The following is a 17,449-nucleotide window of genomic DNA, read 5'->3' as shown; positions in this document are numbered from 1 at the left end:
TGAATACTCTCTAGCTTTCCTCTCACATCCCCTTCCCTTTCTTCTTCTTCTAGCTTCATATTTTTCTATATCTGAAGCCTTGGAAACTTGTTTATATTCCCATTGCACTTTTTCAGCTTTAGTTATGGTGCTGGATCTTAACTTGAGTGTTATTTCCGATGGTGGTGATAATTCAGTACAGATAATGGAGATGGAGGTGGCAGGAGATAATGGTCTTCTTGGGTTCGACGGTTATATTAGTAATAATAATTATACTAATTACAAAATGGATAGTTCTGGGAGCTTCGGTTCCTCCGTCGTCAACGCCGACACCTCAACCACCGGAGGTGACGATGACTCCTCCTCCAACGCGGCTGCCTCCGATACTTTGGCTTTCTCCTTCGGCATCCTCAGAGCGGCCCAACAAGAACCAGAGAATCACAACCTGGAAACCATTTCGCTTTTCCCGGTCGACGTCGAGGGAAATGACGGGAAGTCAACGGAACCGTCGCTGAAGAAATGGTTGGATCTCGGCGGTTCCCGAGAGTCTCCGGTGTACCACATGGACGGGAAAGTAGGCGTGGAGCAGAGGATCCTAGCCCATCAGCAGCAGCAGCAACAACAACAACAGCAAGTTCAGCTAAGGCAACAAGTGAAGAAGAGTCGACGTGGTCCCCGTTCGAGAAGTTCTCAATATCGTGGTGTCACGTTTTATCGTAGAACCGGACGTTGGGAATCTCATATTTGGTTAGTGTTACATACATGTGCAGTATTACAGATTCCTTTTTTCTTAACTTTTTAAACTTGTTTCCTTTTAATATTCTCTCATTTGGTATATTTTTATCCTTCTAAAATGCAGGGATTGTGGGAAACAAGTGTACTTGGGTGAGAAAGTAAACCATTATCTTTTTGTTGAAGCTTAAAAATGGTGGGTTTTAAATTTTAATGTGTAAAAATAATCTCTGTGTTCCTTTTTTTCAACAGGGGGATTTGACACAGAACATGCTGCAGCAAGGTGAGATTTCTTCTCATATCGGTCAAGGAATTTTTGGGATAACTGTTAAAAATTAAAATTATGGGGTTTAAAGTTTTTTTGTTTTGAGGATGTTAACAGAGCATATGATCGAGCTGCAATCAAGTTTCGAGGAACTGATGCGGATATTAATTTTATTGTTGGTGATTATGATGATGACATTAAGCAGGTTGTGAAATTTTGGGTCTGATTTAGTAAATTTAATATATGCATTTGAGAATGACACTATAAGTTAAATCAATTATTCCCTTTGTTTTGTAGATGAGTAACTTTACAAAGGAAGAATTTGTGCATATCCTTCGTAGGCAGAGCACTGGTTTTTCAAGAGGAAGTTCCAAATACAGGGGAGTTACATTGCACAAGTGCGGCCGTTGGGAAGCTAGAATGGGGCAACTTCTTGGCAAGAAGTAAGAATCCTTTTGCAAATTTGTAACTTCAATTTTATTTGGATTTTCCGAGGGCCGCCGACTGGAATTTTTAAATTTTCATATGATTTAGTTATTTTTTATATTTTCTATTGATGATATAATTTTTCCTTCAGACATATGTTACTATAATTTTACTAAATATAAAGTTCACCCGCTAACACAAAATTTTGTGTTTGTCCTTGGTATGATTCTCCAAATATATGTTGAAAGCTTGAAGAAAAAATTGGAGCAAATCCATCTTGGATGTATACCTATATCCAACACTAACTCTCAGAATCCGTTAATAGACATTCTAAAAGTGGTATTAGTATATTGGGTGATATGTTTTAAGTAGTGACATCAAACTAAGAAGTTGAAGCATCAATGAATTGATTCATGTTAACTATTTTATTGGGTTATTATACATTCCTTTCTTTCAGGTACATATATCTGGGGCTATTCGATAGTGAGATAGAAGCTGCAAGGTCCTTACCTTATGAATTCAATTTTCCCTCATAATTCTAATGATCAATTGATTTCTCAACCAACACTACTTATCCATGTTATTTGAAAATCAGGGCTTATGACAAGGCTGCTATAAAATGTAATGGAAGAGAAGCGGTCACCAACTTTGAGCCAAGCACATATGAGGGGGAGCTAATCCTGGAATCCGAAAATGGTGGTATTCTTTCTGTTTCTAGAATTGTCATCCCTCATCTCCTGATCTCCATATATTTATAAGCTATTATGTTTTGCTTTGGTTTACCAGGAATTGTTGATCCTCTTGTTACAGGCCAGGATCAAGTTCTTGATCTGAACTTGGGCATTGCGCCCCCCTGTACATTTGATCAGCAAAATGATAACGAAAATCGTAGCAACTTCGCTTACCAGCATGGCTATGATGGCCTGCCTGTTGCGAGTGGTGCAAGGGTAATGTTGATTACATTCTTATAAGTTTATTTCAGTTCACTGATTCAAGGATTCCATTGCTTAAGCACCTTATATTCACCTTTTTCAGTTTGAGAACTCTGCTCCGGTAACAATGAGTGTTCAATCTAGTCTTGGCCAAGCAATGGCATTCAAACACGTTCCAAACCGGAGTGTTGCAAATCCGACTTTCTTTCCAGTTTATAGGGTAAGTTCAACATCACTTTGGTTGTCCCCTAACTCCTCTGGCAATGAAAACATAATAGAAGTGAAAGTGACAAGTTTGAAGGAAAACTATTTCTTACCGCAAAATCCGAAACAACAGTGTCTGCAATAAATCAGTTATTATATGATGATTTACAATTTAATTTTGTTTGTTTATTTACAGGAAAGAGCAATAGAGAAGAGGATAGAAGTAGATTCCCACCATGGCAAATCCAAGGCCCTTATGGAGGGACATACGAAATGCCACTCTTCCCTAGTGCAGCATCATCAGGATTCTCATCTTCCATAATTACTTCCCCGTCAGCTGCTACTGGCCAACTTCAAATACCCGACACAATGTTCACCCACCGCCATTATCCTATGGTGATCACAAATCTGAACCCGAACATCTCCCATTTCTGCTGCAGAACTGAAAGGTAGAATATTGACATTGCCGCCCTTACCTCATCTACCAAAGAAAGAGAGTTCAGTAGGCAGATCGATGAAAATAGAATCCAGGGTGCAGCCGAGATGCGGGTATGTAAGAGGCTAGGCTACTTGATTGATCAATGTTTAATATTTCTTGTTAAGCTCATCAAACTAATAGCTAATGCGTGATGATGTTGTGGTTGAAATGAGCAAATGTTGGTCAATCAAATTGAGACATAATTGGGAAGTGGGTGTTTTATCGTTTTCTAATCTTTGTTTTATCTATCTGTAACCAGCACATATGTTTAGCTTTGCGAGAGTTGAACGCAAGGACGAACGAGAATTTTCTGTTAGGAGGTCGCTAACTTAGGACATTATATTATAAAATATAATGTAACAAAAAAATACAAACATAATTTCTTTGGAGATAAAGGGTACATACTTCCATGAGTCAAGCCGGTAAATCCCGGGGGGTGGGGGAAAGGAGAAAACTCTGACTGAAACTATTCACTGGTACTTCATTTTAAGTGAAAAAGTAAAGTAAAAGAAAGAGAAAAATGTGCAGTACTTGGCTTTAAGGACACCTGCAAATTCAAGGGTAAAAGGAAAGAAAAGTCTGAATTACAAGCACAGAGAGCATCCATGAAAAGCATGGTGTATCTTTCATTGTAAAAAACAGTGTGTTAAGAGGGTTTGATTATTCCACAAAGTGCCATTCAAAGTCGTAAAAAAACGTAGTATTGTTGTAAGTAATTGTATTCGCCACCTGCTTCTCAAACTTCAAGGCTATGTCTCCCATTCATTAATCCATGCATGAATGCTGCTTCCCAGCGACAGAGTCCCCTGACAACTATTTCATCGTCTTTTTTTTTGTTCATGGTTGTATGTCAGTATTTTTAGGGTTTACTTACGTGTATTGTCCAGTTTCAACGATTCCAAGCTATGGCATCTCTCTATTACCCATTGGTTTCTCTTAAGATATCAAGCTTGTCTGAGCATTTCCACCCTGGTTCTTAGACGCAACCACTGTATTTCTTTATGTTATTATTTTTCAAATTTTTGATGAAATTAAGGTCTCATTATTATATTATCATTTTTTTGTTTCTTTATATAAAAAATCTTGAGTTTATATTTATTGTATTTTCTCCGAAATTTTTCTCTGTTACGTCTTGACAACATTCTTTTGTCTATCAAAGTTTTTGAAAGAATTCATTCATTAATCATAATTTTCAAATACCCATATCCTTAAATCAATTATAATTTTTGACATCCTCGGGTACTTATATAATGTATCATAATCAAATTTATTATTAGCAAAACTAAGAGTGTTTATATAAATTAGGGGTGTTCAAAATTTGGTTTTAACCGAATTAATCGATCGAACCGAATCAGTTCGGTTAATTCGGTCGACCACCAAATTAGTTCGGTCGAGAAACGGTTAAATTTTTTTTTTAAATTTCAGTTAACGGTTAATTCGGTTTGAAATCGGTTAATTAATCGAATTAACCATTAAATATAATTATATTAAGTGATTTAATAGGCCCAATCCATTTAAAACTCATTTAAAACCCAAATCAATATTAATTAATTAAAATAATCTCAAAACTAAATAGAAAATGTTTGAATCAAATTAATTAGATATTATTTATAATTAGATACTATTTAAATTAATTTTAAATTGTTTTTTAAATTAAAAAATATTAAATTCTAAAAATCTAAAAAAAAATCGATTAATTCGAAAATTAACCGAATTAACCGAAATTTATTCGGTTCGGTTAATACTTAAAAAAAGTTTGATTCCATTAACGGTTAAAAAAAATTCGATTAATTTGGTTAAAAATATTTCTGTTCGATCGGCCACCGTTTTAACCGAATGAACAACCCTAATATAAATCCCTCATAAACTAAGAGGAGAATCTCTCTCTGAGCAAGAAACTTCTTACAACTCTCATGATATCATTTTTCTTAAAATTATTAATTGAACTCTCCGTTTAAATTAGAAATAATAATATGTCTCTTGCGATTATAACTCAAACCTTACCATTAACAATACTATAGCTTTTGATATTCTTTATCGACACTAATGAGTAATCAATAATATGAACAAAGAAAAATACTCATTCATATCCTTTTTTGTTACATGACAGTTGCTTTATAGTAGTAGTACGTCATTCTAGAAAGGTCTCTTAACAATCTAAATATGTTCCCTAATTATAAGGGATGACGTCACTTACGTAGCTGACTTACCATGCAGTTGGCCTTACATTCTAGAACATTCTTATGTAGCTTGACCATATCTACAACATTCTTCCATCTTTTCTGTACTTTTACCATCGTCAACATGAATTTTCTCTTGGAAAGAAACAAAGGTAGATTTTGATAAGGGTTTGACAAAACCATCAGCGATTTGATGAAAGGCAGGAACATAATTCACATTAAGCTCGTTATTTGTCACATTTTGCGCACGAATCGCATGTCAAGTTCAACAAGTTTTGACTTGGCATAGAAAATAAGGTTTGCGTTCATGGTTATAGCGCTTTTGTTGTCACTCCATACAACTGGGGTTTCCACCTGCTTTTCTTCCATATCTTGTAACAAAGTTTGTAACCACACGACCTTAGAGACGGTGTCTGCAATGCTTCTGAGTACGACTTCAGTGGTGGATCGAGCCACTATTTTTTGCTTCCCTGAACTCCATGATACAAGGTTGACACCGAGAAAAACACACTGTCCTGAAATGGACATCAGAGCTGCTTGCCCAATCGACATCAGCAAAAGCAACTAGTTGGGATGCCGAGCTATCTGCATTGAAAACAAGACCGTAGTGAATAGTGCCCACGAGATAATGTAGAATTATTTCAACAGCCACCCAATGTCCTTCACAAGGGTTGTTCATATATTGGGCAATCCTATGAACACTGAATGTTACATCTGGTCAAGTGTGGCTAAGGTATAATAGCATCCCCACAATACTGCAAAATAACTGCCGATCAACGAGAGGTTTGTCTGAATCTTTTGTGAGTTTGGAAGATAAAACCTTAGGAGTGTGAACTAGGTTTTCTTGACTCACCTTGGTTCCTTCAAGCAGACCGTGAACAAACTTTTATTGCTTAAGAACAAGTTTGTTGTCACCTCTCGTAACCTCGAGATCGAGAAAGAAACTCAAGGGCCTGAGATCATTCAAAGAGAATTGTTGACCTAATTGTTGAACAACTGTCTCAATTGCTTCTGATGAGTCTCTTGTGATGACAATGTCATCAACATAGACTACCATGAATACATGAGTGTCATCCTTGCTTCGTAGAGAGGCATCTACTATAGTTTTTTGAAAACCGACACTGATCAAGAACTGTCTCAACTTAGCGTTCCACATTCTCGTAGCTTGCTTAAGACCGTAGATGACCTTTTTCAATTTACAAACTAACACAGTACTATTAGAATCCCGTTGCTCAAAACCTGGGGGGTTGAGTCATGAAGACTTTCTCGTCAAGCTCTCCGTTTAAGAAGGCGTTATTGACATCTACTTGGCGCATTGGCCAACCATGAGAAACGACCGAAATAACAACATTGACATTGGCCATTTTACACTAAAAAAATGTGTACTTGTTGATGGAATTTCTGATAGAATTTGTGACAGAATTTGATTTTATTAATGAAATTTATGAGGGAAGAGAGTGGTCAGTAAAATGCAGGTCAAAATCAATATCTCTGAAGGAATAAAGTAACCCATCAGAAGTTTATTGACGGAAATCCGTCAGTATATTACTGGTGGAAAATTTAAAATCCCTCGGAATGTTATATATAAATAAAATACTATATTTATGTTTCCGACGAACATATCTTTTCCGTCGGGATATTTAAAAATATAAAAAGAAAATATGAATTTTTAGTTTCCAATGGATTACATGTTTTCCGTCGAAAATTTAAATCTTAATTTTTTTAGAAATGAGGGAAAATTTATAGGGATTATACCCGATTTTTTTCATTTCCACCAAAATATTATGAATCCAAATTTTTATTCCCTCCAAAATTTATGAATCCAAATTTTATTTAATTAGTTAATGTACCAAAAATTAATAATAATACAATTAAAATAATTACATTAATTTTAAAAAAATAGATAATAATAATAATAATAATAATAATAATAATAATAAGTCCTTATTAAGAAAATAATAATATATGATGAAAAATTAAATTCACCATATTAACTAACATTAAATAGGGATTTACAACATATATTTCACAATTTAATATTTATAATAAATATAAATATATGATTGTAAACTATACATAAAAAATACAATATTCAATAAAAAAAAGTAAAATTCAGAGTTTGCATAATAAAGAATTGTTATCATTTAAAAATTTTCAAGCAACCTACAAAATATAATCACTACAACAAATTTGTCAATTTATGACAATTTCTATATGACGTTACGTATATTGTCACAAAACATACTATAGCGTGACCTTTTTTTAATTTTGTCATATTTATTGATTAAGGGTATATCTTTTATGACAATTTTAAAAATGGTCATTGATTTTTGTCACTATATGTTTGGCGCCAAAATCTTTCCACCAAAGTTTTGGTGGGAAACCTTTTAATGACATATAGATAAAATAATGACATTGTAAAATCGTCTCCAATGAAAAACAGGTATTAGGGACAATTTATTATAGTGACGATTCAATCTGAATTAGTGGCGTTGCACATTCGTCACTAATAAGTTTTATTCGTGACGATTTAATTTGTCATATTTTATAAGACACTAAAAGCGACATTTTATTATTGTCACAAAAAATAGTTTTTGGACGACGAAATCAATATTGATAATAATGATAGTAAAAGAGGATGAAATTAAGAGAATAACTTTTGGGGAGAAAAATGAGTTAATAAGAAGAGATGAAATGTGAGAAAAATGAGTGTAGAAATGTTTAAATAGGAAAAAATTAGGTAAAAAAGAGAATAAATTTAAAATTTTATGGTGTAATGGAGGGAAATTGAAGGAAGTGGAAGCGGGTGAAAAAAAACTCCAAAAAATTGTGACGAACATGTAGACTCGTCACAAATTTGTGACGGAATAGATGGATATATCAAAAATTTATGACGGGTCCACAAATTTCGTCACAAATTTAAAATAATTTTTTTCTAAAAAAATATTTTTTTTTGTGACGGAACATACATCACAAATTTGTGACGGAATAGGTGGATCTGTCAAAAATTTGTGACGGGTCCACAAATTTAAAATAATATTTGCTAAAAATGATTTTTTGTGACGTAACATGTGGACCCATCACAAATTTGTGACATAATAGGTGGATCTATCAGAAATTTATGACAGGTCCACAAATTCCGTCACGAATTTAAAATAAATTTCTCTAAAAATTATTTGTTTTAAATTATCATATAAAAAAAATCATCAAACCCCTTACCAAGTGCACCAAAAAAAAATTATTATAGATTTTATTTATATGCAAAAAATATTATTAAACTATACTACATTTAAAAATATTTTCTTTACTTTTTGACATATTTTGTACCTTTTTAATTAAAAGGATAATACTAATAAACTGATAGCATTATGTTTTAAAAATAAATTCAAACTTACCTCAGCTCACAAATTTCGTAGAAAATTTCAGAGATTTGAAAAAAAAACTCCAAAAAAAATTTAAAATATTATTTTTCTTATAAATGTAAAAAAATGATAACTATGTTATCAATATCATTAAAAATAAGTTTATTAATTAATTAAAAAAAACTTACATTAACTATATAAAAAGAAGAAGCAATTTGCACTATATATATTATCATTAAGTATATGCAAAGTAATAACCTTTGTAGAGGAAATTTCTTTATAAGAAGATGATTGAGTATATTATATATAAGTCATGAAAATAGATAGCTAAATCATTAAGACAAACAACATTTTACATTCTAAAATTACAATAAAAAAAAGATAAATGCATATAAATAAATAAATAAGCAAAGGATAAATGCATATAAATGGTAATTGTTTACGGGTGGTGATAATATTTTTTATTTTTTTATTTCCGACAGAATGATTATTCCATCACAAATTAAATTACGGAATCATTGTTCCGTCATAAATTAAATTGATATTTTTTTATTGAAATGAACAAACTTTCTGACGGAAAAATAATTTTGTCAAAAACTACAATCATGTCACAACTTTGGGTCGGAATAATTTATTTTCATCGGTAAATTGTGACAGATTTTAAATTCGTCGAATTTTTTGGTCGGTAATTTGAAATATTTTTGTAGTGTTAACCACGACTAAATGTGTCCCCAAAATCACAATCAGATGTTATGAAAAACCTTTGACAACCAACCTTGCTTTGAAAATACATTTGCAACCTGTCGTAACCGGTTTTCGCCCGGGTACGAATTTTTACTTGGCGGGAAAAGTAAAATGAATAAATAAATGATTTTGATTTAAAAAAATATTTTGGGAGTCGCCATTGGCATTTTTGGGTTAGGTAGGTCAAATACCTAAAAACAATCTTTTAAAATAGTTTTTAAGAAAACATAATTTAAAAGATAAACTGATCTGCGCATAACCAAAAAATTTTAATAAAAAGGAATTCGTGGTCGATTACGTTTAGGGAAGGATTAGCACCCCTATAACGCCCAAAATTGGTACTCATTAATTATAAATTGTCTCTATTATTGGAAATTTAAAAATTCAAAAAATATATTTAATTAATAATCATGTTATTTCAAATTTATTAATATAATTTTAAGAAAATATATTAATATATATATATATATATATATATATATTTATTTATTTTTATAAATAAGATATTTATTTACTTAGAAATATAAGAAAATGACTTCTATGTGCTTTAAGACAACTCATTTCTTAATATTAAAAAATAAATAAATATTAATAAAACATTTCTCTAAAAATAATTAAAATAAATTAATATATAATTTATAAAAACAGGATATTTATTTATTTAAGAATATAAGAAAATGACTTCTAGGTGCTTTAAGACAACCCATTTCTTAATATTAAAAAATAAATAAATATTAAAATATGATTATTTTTCTTAAAAGTAATTTATATAAAATTAAATTTATAAATAGGATTTTTATTTAATATATAAAAAATAAGTAAATAAATATTATTTATTATATATGTTTATATGACTACATAATAATAATAAAAATAATAATTAAATATAAATATATAAAATTAAAATATAAATATAAATAAACAATAAATAAAATTAAAACTATAGTAAAAAAAGAACTTGTATTTAATAATAAATGAAAGTATTAAACTTAGTGATTAATTTATAACATATTAAAATTAAATACCTAATTCGTAATTAATTATTTAAAATTATAGTGGCTAAACATGCTATTTTACCAATTTATTAATTTAGTGACAAAAATGAACTTATATCAAATTCGAATATCAAATTAAAATAAATTAAAACATGCTTTCGGGATTAAAATATTAATTAATAAAATTATGATGGCTAAAATGGTTATTTACCCTAAATATTATATAATTACTGCTAGTGACTAAAATAAAAATAAGATAAAATTAAAAGACTGAATTAAAATGATTGTAAATTGATTTAAGTGACCAAAATGGAAATTTACAAAGTCAGAGTGACTGCACGTGTGGTTTGACCATGTGGGAATTTACACAAATACCCCTCCCCAAAATGATGCCGTTCGAGGAGGGTATTTAAACCCTTTTAAACTGACCCTAAGGGCCATTGTTTCATTTATCTGGTTTTGCTTCTCTCTTTTTAGAGAGAGAAGCTCTCGTTTGATGAAGATAAACTACCGGCCGACAGCCGTCTGCCGTTGCCGACCACCACGGTGGCTGGAATTCCCAAATTACCCTAGAACATAGGTTTTGACCTCCTAAGGCCGAATACGACCTCTGTTTTCCTTAAATCCCCTTAGATCGAAGTAGATCTAAGGTTATTTACCTTTGATATTTTGGTTTTTCAGCGTTGAATGGAGGCTCTGGTGACTGTGTAGTGTCCTCGGTGGTAAGTCTCTTTCTCTCTTCTCCTTTATTTGGTTGATGTGAGTTTATTTTTCCATTGTTGTTGGTGTTGTTTGGCTTGCTGGGTTTCTGTCGTGGTTGTTTCTCCTCGGGTTCTTGTTTGTTTTCTCCGTTCTTTTTTCTGCTGATGGTTGTTGTCTTGCTCTCGGGTTCTTCTTCCTTTCTCTATTTTTTTTGCAGTTGTGATGGCTTTATAGCAATCCCGGTTACTTGCTCGGACCGGTCCCATGGGTAAAGTTCAGTGAGTCACCGAACAATGTGGTGACTCACCATAGGGCAACAACGTGGACGGCTGGGTTAGCGTTGGAGAGCTTCTGGAGTCTTTTGGAGAGGGCGGCAGCAGCTGGAACGTCGATGTGGAGACAGTAGAGGCTACAACGTGGCAGTGAGGTGTCAACGTGGGGCGGCTGACCGTCGGCAGTGGCCGGTTGGAGCCCTTGGCAGCAGAGGCAGCGATTGTAGTCCCTAGGGTATCATAACCCTAGGGTTTCATCTGGAGGCTTCTGGACCGTTGGATCTTGCCAGATCCAACGGCTGAGATTGAGGCGGTTGGTTGCTGAGATGATGAAAACCCTAATTTGGTTTTAGGGTTTAGTTAGGCCATCTGGTTGGGCCTGGCAGGGTTGGGCTACTAGATCCATTTGTAATTGGGCTCTGGGTTTTGGGTCTACGATGTATTTGTAATTATTTATTAATAATAATATAATAATATTTATAATAATAATAATAAATAATAATAATAATAATGTATAATAATAATAATAATAAAAGCAAACTGAAAAATTAGTGTCTACAGCTACCCCTCCTTGTTCATTCTTGTGTTAACAAGAATAGAGCAAAGACGAAAAAGACAATAATTTTTTATTTGGCTTCTTTTGAGTATGATGAAAATATCAAAATCATCATGCACTGAAGGGCTTACAGATGACCTGAAGGTTTTTGAAAACATCATGCTCTGAAGGGCTTACAGATGACCCGAAGGTTTTAAAAACATCATGCACTGAAGGGCTTACAGATGACCTGAAGGTTTTGAAAATATCATGCACTGAAGGGCTTACAGATGGCCCGAAGGTTTTGAAAACATCATGCACTGAAGGGCTTACAGATGACCCGAAGGTTTTGAAAACATCATGCACTGAAGGGCTTACAGACGACCCGAAGGTTTTGAAAACATCATGCACTGAAGGGCTTACAGATGACCCGAAGGTTTTGAAAACATCATGTACTGAAGGGCTTATAGATGACCCGAATGTTTTGAAAACATCATGCACTGAAGGGCTTACAGATGTGGGAAATAGTTTACTAAGTAAGAAACTATGGAAATCATTTTCTTATTATTCAACAATTTCATTTTCAGAAAAGATTAAATGAGAAACTTTGGAAATCGTTTTCTCATTGAAATAATTTGTTGATTGGGTAACATTCCCCAAAATAATACTTTTTATATGGATTACGTCCATTTATTCTTCAGATGTTTGCGTGATTCTTGCATTTGAGGTTTTGAATTCTACCTTTTTTTTGTAAGGTATTTTTCATCATAAATCTTCTTTTTCATACGAAAACCTGTAAAAATTCATGTTTGAATGCAATGAAATGTAACAATGTAATGCATCGTCTATTGTGCAAATGATGTTCTTATGAATACATGTATGTTAATGCAATCTTCATTTGAGTTCAAAATGGGGAACTCGGTCTTCCTTCACTTGATCATTTATTGCCATGGTTACCTTCGGATATCAGTGTAGCAACTTATGCTATATTTCTGAAGAACCATTTGATCAACTGGTATCTTTGTGTCTTCTTTGCTTCATTTAAGTCTCAGAAGAAATGTTTCATTTAGGGAACTCTTGCCGTAGTCAGAACTATGACCTTGATGCCCCATTTTGTCTTTGATAACATCGGCTTTCTTAGTCTGGACTTGTGTAGAAATCCAATAAAGCTTTCATCTTTGAAAAGAGAATCTATCATCTTTGAAGATAGAATCTATCATCTTTGAAGAATGTAGATATGCTAAACTCAGCAGAGATTAATTAAGAGTGTAGAGTCTGTTCTGATTTGACTTTTGAAACATATCACAAGGAGGATTTTATCCTACTTCTTTTCATGTCTCCACATCTAATCAAATCTCGAACAAGGCAACTTGGACCATATCATGTCGAGATGTTTAACAACAACCTGTCGTTCAACATTAGTTGGGTCCACTAGTTTCTTATTGTTAAAATTTCTGTTTCTCTTCTGTGGAAAGAAATCTTCATCATATCTCACTTCTGACCTTGGGGTTGAAGAAGTCAAACTTTATTTCAGATCAATAAATGAAAACACCATATGATAGCAACATTGGTTCAGCACCATAATCACTGGTTCGTAAAACATGTGACAATATATTAATCCTTTCTCGTGGCTTCTGCCCGGATTTTCGTAAAGCTTTTGATAACACATTCATCATTTCTTGTGGCTTCTGGCCAGATGTTTGTAAAGCATTTGACAACACATTCATCCTTTTCTGTGATTTCTGCACATATTTCTGATCAATGAAGCTCTTTGCACAATATTCAAAGCTTTTGTATGATGTCACAAGACCACTTGAGAACAAAACTCAGTGGGAATAGAAGTGAGATGTTGGTGTGTTTCATACCAAAACTAGATCAAATTCATTAAATATGCTAGTGACAAATTGAATAAGAGATACCAACTAATCTTGATATCATCTTGAGCAAAGGAAAGTGTGATATCGATCACGTTTCTTCCATAATGAATATTTTAGGAAGTAGAAACACATCAACTATAGGAGCCATGTACAAAAAGAGGTCCATGGAATTCTTGTTGCTATAGATGAAACGCACATGATAAAACTCAGTTCATCCTGACTGGAAATGATAACCCCAATAACAACGGGAATAAAATAACATAAGTTGAGCCTCTTTATTCAATGTCATCAAGTAAGCGAAAATTGTTGTGAAAAACATCTTCGTAGCCCCAATAGTATGATTGAAACTAACTGCAATGAATCTTAAAGAAATATGTCCAATCATCACCGAAACACAGAATACAAAATTCAAAGCTGAGATTTTGAGGAACTGAACCGTGGATCGAATAGTCTGCCTGGGGACCATTTTTATCCATGCAACCATGGTGTATCTTAACAAAGAACATGCTGTCATGTGGCACATGGTTAAGAATATTGGGTATTTGAAACCATATTTACTGAGTAAATATTTGTTCAACACCAGGACCCTGATGTAACTGCTTGATGAACGAAGCAATTATGTATAGTCAGTTCCACTATCACTGTTTCACCATTTTCATTCTTCATTCCTTTCTTTCTTATTGGAAATATTTGCTCAAAACAATGATATTTAACACATAATGACGTGGGCCTTCAGCATGCCCCAGCATTTACTGATATGAACGTTCTTAATACGTCAACATTCCTGATTCTGATTGAAATGAGGTTTCAGTATGTCCTACCATTTGCTTATTGTTGATGTGAGCTTTTAAAATGCCTCAACATTTTTTCATACTGATGTGAACCTTCAAAATGCCCACATGGATCTGTCTGAAATAACTATTAAAATTCCCCAACATTTGTTGATATAGATTTTAAAAATGTGTTCAACATTACTAGCTGAGCCTCTTTATTCAATGTCATCAAGTAAGCGAAAACTGTTGTGAAAAACATTTTTGTAGCCCTAACAGTATGATTGAAACTAACTACAATGAATCTTAAAGAAATATGTCCAATCATCACCGAAACATAGAATACAAAATTCAAAGCCGAGATTTTGAGGAACTGAACCGTGGATCAAATAGTCTGCCTGGGGACCATCTTTATCCATGCAACCGTGATGTATCTTAACAAAGAACATGTTGTCATGTGACACATGGTTAAGAATATTGGGTATTTGAAACCATATTTGCTGAGTAAATATTTGTTCAACACCAGGACCCTGATGTAACTGCTTGATGAACGAAACAATTATTTATAATCAGTTCCACTGTCATTGTTTCACCATTTTCATTCTTCATTCCTTTCTGTCTTATTGGAAATATTTGCTCAAAGCAATGATCTTTAACACATAATTATGTGGGCCTTCAGCATGCCCCAACATTTACTGATATGAATGTTCTTAATGCGTCAACATTTATGATTCTGATTGAAATGAGCTTTTAGTATGTCCCAGCATTTGCTTCTTGTTGATGTGAGCTTTTAAAATTCCTCAACGTTTTTCATACTGATGTGAACCTTCAAAATGCCCCACATGGATCTGTCTGAAATAACTATTAAAATTCCTCAACATTTGTTGATACAGATTTTAAAAATGTGTTCAACATTACTTCTTGCTGAGATGAGCCTCCAAAAATGCCCAAATATTCATATTGCTGTGAGCCTTCAAAATGCCCACATGGATCATTTCTGTTTGAAATAGGCTTTCGAGATGCCCCGATATTCTATTTTTGGTTCACTCTCAATGTCAGTTTGACTTGAATCTCATGATCCCCACAAGTCCAATTTTGCTAACGCCTCATTGAGAGTACTCGTGGCTCTATTCGTGCCCCAAATCTGTTAATCTTGAATGCTCTCATTCTAGTGTTACAAAACAGTAGTGTTGCCAAGTAATTTGAGGAATTTTCATGTTGTCATAAACTTAAGAAGTACTCAATCATTTTGACGGAAATGTCTGAGATATGTGCCTCTTTTGAATGAGGTGATGATATTCTGGATATGGAGGGATCTAGTCGGACAAAGTGGTATAAATCTCTTGGTAATTCATTCCAGGCCGACATAATGAACCTTGTTTTCAATGAAGGTTATTTCTGGAATATACTTTTATGTGGGAGAGAAACCAATTTATGTGAACAATAATCTTATTTTGATGCAATAGAAAGACTACATATATAGTGGTATAGGCTCTTGAAAAGTCTGCACCCATGCAACATGTTGATTCTGGTAACTACTCATCTGATTATGAAGCGATCTTTTCAGAATGATTTCACATATATTGATAGTTCTTCTGATACCGAGCAAATCCTGAATTTTGATTCTGATGAGGAGAATAAAATGTTATACTTGACGAAAATGGGGTACTCAGAGGATGAGGCTTCAATAGCCATGGAGAGATATGGTCCAGATTCATTAATTGCAGAGTTGACAGATTTTATATGTGCTGCTCAAATGGCTAAGGCTGATGACGCACTTCTTCCGGTAGAAGATAAGAAGCCATTATGCAATGACCCCAATTACAAGAAAAGCGAAACTCAGGCTATGATTTTTGAAAAAGGAAGAAGCAGGGGAAGCTTGAAAAGAAGCTTCTTAATGAAGATGATCATGTAGTTCATCTTCTAAATCCAATGATTGGTTTTGGGGTTCCTACTGAACCAGATCAGATAACTCAAAGAACACTTCCATAAGATGCTATTGGGCCTCCTTATTTCTACTACGAGAACGTGGTACTTGCTCCAATTGGTGTTTGGACCAAAATGTCACGGTACTTATACGATGTAGAGCCAGAATTTGTAGATTCGAAGAATTTTTGTGCTGCTGCATGGAAAAGGGGCTATGTTCATAATCTGCCAATTTAGAACATATTTCCTCTTATTCTGCTTCTTCCACGCACCATACATGATGCTTTTCCATTGAAAAAAAAATGGTGGCCTTCTTGGGATCCAAGAAACAAAGTTGAATTGTTTACAAACATGTACAGAAAGTGCCAAATTGACAGAAAGGATCCTTAAGGCTCTTGAAGCTTATGACGATGAGCCACCTTCGAGTACCCAGAAGTATGTTATTGATGAGTGCCGAAAATGGAATCTGGTATGGGTTGGAAGGAATAAAGTTGTTCCACTTGAACCTGATGAGGTAGAAATGCTTATAGGTTTCCCTAAAAACCATACACGAAGAGGAGGATCTGCTAAAGACATGTTCCATGGTGGTATCAATATCCTGTCTCTTTTCTTTGGGATCAGTGATGCAGAGGTTATCTTCTACTGTCTTGGCATACCTTTGAAAATAGATGCACAAAAGCTGAATGGTGATCGGTTGGAGTAATTAATGAGTAGATTTGGCGAATTTGACCTTGTTGTTGGTGACATCCAGTGTAACAACCTTACTGGAAAAAATAAACATCATCGGGATGAACTAGAAGATTTTTGTTGGTGTATTTTCTTGCAATGACTACCTCTTATGTTGCTTCAAGATACACACCTACATATCCTATTCTTCCCGAACCATGAAAAGGCTTAGTTAATAGTAAAACTGGTTATCTTTACTTTTGGCATCCTGTAACCAATGTTACCTAATATGAAAGATCTATAAGTGTAGAATCTATTCCAATGTCTTATTCCATGCCATAAGTTCTCAAATTCAAGTTCAACAATCTTCTGAAGGAAATAATGGATATAATCCTGACAAAGAA

General features: G+C 33.6%; 1 pseudogene; it reads left to right on the top strand.

Annotated features, from left to right (window-relative positions):
- The first annotated feature begins 50 nt into the window (after positions 1 to 50).
- On the top strand, positions 51 to 3,229 carry LOC120215421 (annotated as a pseudogene).
- The last annotated feature ends 14,220 nt before the right edge of the window (positions 3,230 to 17,449 follow it).

Source organism: Hibiscus syriacus, unplaced genomic scaffold (genome assembly GCF_006381635.1).
Source record: "Hibiscus syriacus cultivar Baekdansim isolate YM2019G1 unplaced genomic scaffold, ASM638163v2 tig00110118_pilon, whole genome shotgun sequence".
NCBI classification, from domain to species: Eukaryota; Viridiplantae; Streptophyta; class Magnoliopsida; order Malvales; family Malvaceae; genus Hibiscus; species Hibiscus syriacus.
The sequence above is the reverse complement of the archived record's forward strand: the minus strand, read 5'-3'. Positions and strand labels throughout refer to the sequence as shown.